This window comes from Ovis canadensis, chromosome 22 (genome assembly GCF_042477335.2).
Source record: "Ovis canadensis isolate MfBH-ARS-UI-01 breed Bighorn chromosome 22, ARS-UI_OviCan_v2, whole genome shotgun sequence".
Lineage (NCBI taxonomy): Eukaryota > Metazoa > Chordata > Mammalia > Artiodactyla > Bovidae > Ovis > Ovis canadensis.
Window position 1 is genome coordinate 58,225,582 of NC_091266.1, and position 3,776 is coordinate 58,229,357.

At 45.2% G+C, this 3,776-nt stretch overlaps 1 non-coding gene across 1 annotated transcript; it reads right to left on the reverse strand.

The window, feature by feature from the left end:
- Positions 1-1,125: 1,125 nt before the first annotated feature.
- TRNAG-GCC (transfer RNA glycine (anticodon GCC)) lies at positions 1,126-1,198 on the reverse strand. Its single transcript has one exon. It is a non-coding gene; the product is annotated as a tRNA-Gly (tRNA).
- Positions 1,199-3,776: the final 2,578 nt, after the last annotated feature.

Consider the following 3,776-nt stretch of genomic DNA (forward strand, 5'->3'; position numbering starts at 1 on the left):
TCCAGCGTGCTGTGGGTACCATGCTCTCCTCCCTGCATGCCACTTGACCACACAAAAGCTAAATTCAATGCTTTTCCTCCTCCAGATTCTGAAGACCTGGAAGGGATGTGACAAAATGTAATATTCTGGACCCCTTCCTCATTTTCTCAGTTGGTTTGCTCCATCCCAGTTGCCCTTCAGTTCAGTTCAGTCGCTCAGTCGTGTCCGACTCTTGCGACCCCATGAATCGCAGTACGCCAGGCCTCCCTGTCCATCACCAACTCCCGGAGTTCACTCAGACTCACGTCTATCGAGTCAGTGATGCCATCCAGCCATCTCATCCTCTGTTGTCCGCTTCTCTTCCTGCCTCCAATCCCTCCCAGCATCAGGGTCTTTTCCAATGAGTCAACTCTTTGCATGAGGTGGCCAAAGTACTGGAGTTTCAGCATGGTTCAATTTTCCAAAAGAGACACAGTTCCAAAGAAATGTGTCCTTTGTTTCCAAAGGAGAAAATTGAGAGTGAACATTTTTCCATCGCTCAGGGGTGAATGGTTTGAGCAGAAACAAATGGAGTTAACACAAAGGGCATTAATTAAACAGACCATCCAAGGCCAATGCTTTCTCAAAAGGCAACATAATTGAGTGGGTGAAAAATAATCTTGGAAAATTGTTCTGTTTCTGGTTTTGGTTATGTTCCGTCCCTGACTCATTGAGGGACCAGGGTGAGTGCTTCATACATTCTTGATTCCTGGGAACAGCTTCCATCCTAGGCAAATTGACAGATAATTGGTAAAAATAAAAAAATAAATTCAGTTTATTTGCCTCAATAGCTTAAAATTTTTTTAAAACTTAAAGTCTTGGTTTAAAGACTATAATTGACATGGAGTTGCTTATTTATGGGGCACATACTCTGTGGTAGACAGGGCAGTGGATACAATTCAATAAGACATAGTCCTTTCTTGGAGGAACCTGTGGTCCAGTCCAATGGGCGGCATACATGAGCATCTGTTATTTAAGAGGTTAGCAAGAGCTTCTAAAGGAGTCATAGGTAAATGAAGTCCAGGGAGGCTGTGGACTTCATTTATTTATAATATTTGTTTATTTGTTTGGCTAAGCTGTGTCTTAGTTGCAGCATGTGGGGCCTAGTTCCCTGACCAGGGATCGAACCTGGGCCCCCTGCATTGGCAACACAGAATCTTAGCCACTGGACCACCAGGGAAGTCCCAGGCTGTGGACTTGAATCCACTGAGCACATAATTGTTGAATGTCCCCCATATGCCAGGCTCAGAGTGGGCTCCAGGGTAAGGTATTGAGAGAAGGGGCTGCTGCTGCTGCTAAGTCACTTCAGTCATGTCCGACTCTGTGCAACCCCATAGACAGCAGCCCACCAGGCTTCCCCGTCCCTGGGATTCTCCAGGCAAGAACACTGGAGTGGGTTGCCGTTTCCTTCTCCAGTGCATGAAAATGAAAAGTGAAAGGGAAGTCGCTCAGTCGTGTCTGACTCTTAGCGACCCCATGGACTGCAGCCCACCAGGCTCCTCCGCCCATGGGATTTTCCAAGCAAGAGTACTGGAGTTGGGTGCCATTGCCTTCTCCAGAGAGAAGGGGCAGGTATATAAATAATCACAAGATGGGCCAGTATTTGCTGTAATAGAGGTTTACATCCAATGTTCTGAAGAAGTAGCTCCACTGAGATTTCTGGGAATCAAGGGAGGCTGCTCATAGGAGGTGACCATCAATCTGTGATAATAGCTGCCAAGGAGAGATGCTACCATGAGACAACCAAAGAGAAGAGAAGGGAGGGAGACAAGTGTATTCCCAGCGAGTGAACCAGTAGGATCCGAGGTGTGGAGGGAAGACCTCGTGTGTGGTGTGGGGATGGTGGCCAGGTTGGGTGACAGTGGCTGGGTGTCTGGAAAGAAGAGGTTCGATGGGTCCCCTTCCACGAGATGCTCGGGAGGCGAGGCTGTGAACCTTCCACATTTCTGCATCATGGTCCCTATGATTATCTTCCAAAGCCAGAGAAAAGATCTCCAGGGGCAACTTGTGAGTCTGGGTTCCACTGCCCTCGGCTGATGGAGGTAACTTAACACCCTTGGGCTTCTGGACAGCCCACTTGGGATTTGTCTGGCTGTGTGGACCTTCCAGGAATTTAAACATCTGTCAGCTAAACCAGAGACTCAGATACAAAGTTGAGAACTGGGCGCATTAGGTGGATTTGTGATGCTTGCTGGAGGATTCTGGGCACTTCAAAGGATGAATGGATTTTGCCAAGATATAAATACAGCTTTTTCATTGGTGATAGATATGCTTGCAATCCCCCATCAGCACATGATGGCCTCGTTATTGTGCCGAATTGTTTTCAGAGAAACTAGCTTTTAAAGAGAGATTTGCTGGACTCAAGGCAAGGTCCTGGGAAATTCAAGAGCAATTAGACCCTGGGGAGGGACAGGCTTCAGGGCGAGAAGTGCTGGCTCAGGACAGAAACAAAAATAAAAAGAAACCAACAAACAATAAGTGGAGGTGGTCCCATGTGAAGGAAGGCAGGCACCAAGGGAACAGTGAGAGTATTTATTTAGTACCTGCTGTATACCAGCACTGTGCAAGACCCCTGGCATGTGTTATCTAGTAGAGTAATTGGTGACAAAATTCCCTACACAAAAAACCACTTTGCCACTCTCTGTTCAGAAACATTTCTTACTAAGAAATGAAAGAAATGCTGGAAAACAGTGTACTTTACAAATTTGGTTTGCTCAGCCAATTTCTCTTTCTTAAAGTGTGTGTATTCATTTGCTCAGTCATGTCTGACTCTGTGACCCCATGGACTGCATGCCAGGCTTTCCTGTCCTGCACTATTTCCCAGAGCTTGCTCAAAGTCATGTCCATTGAGTTGGTGATGCCATCCAACCATCTCATCCTCTGTTGTCCCCTTCTCCTCCTGCCTTCAGTCTTTCCCAGCACCAGGGTCTTTTCCAGTAAGTCAGCTCTTCACATCAGGTGGCCAAAGTATTGGAGCTTCGGCTCCAGCACCAGTCCTACCAGTGAATATTCAAGGTGGATTTCGTTTAGGATGGACTGATTTTTGACCTCCTTGCAGTCCAATGGACTCTCAAGAGTCTTCTCCAGCACCATAGTAGGGGGTGGCAAACTTTTTATGTAAAGGGCAGATAGTAAATATTTGAGGTTTTGCTGAACAGTTTCTGTTGCGACTGCTCAACTCTGCATTGAAGGGTGAGAGCAGCCAGAGGTCACATAACTGAGTGGGCCCGGGGGTGTTTTCATAAAATGTCATATTTGGACTGTGAAGTTTGCATTTCAAAAAATGTTCAAACATCGTGAAAAACTCTTCTTTTGATTTTAAAAAACTTTTAAAAATGTAAAACTGAAAACCATTCTGAGCTAGCACCACCTATAAAAATAGTGACAGGCTACATTTAGATTTTGGCTGGTTTGCTGAACCTTGTCATAAAGAAAAGCTAAATTTTATCCGGGTAGAAATCAACTGTGAGTAATAATAAGCCTTGAAAGGAAAAAGTGAGCTTTTAAATAGATGTTTTTTAACTCTGGTCCATATAGTCAAAGCTATGGGTTTTCCAGTAGTCATGTACAGATATGAGAGTTGGACTATAAAGAAGGCTGAGCACTGAATAATTGATGCTTTTGAATTGTGGTGTTGGAAAAGACTTTTGAGAATCCCTTGGACTGCAAGGAGATCAAACCAGTGAATCCTAAAGGAAATCAGTCCTGAATGTTCATTGGAAGGACTGATGCTGAAGTTGAAGCTCCAATACTTTGGT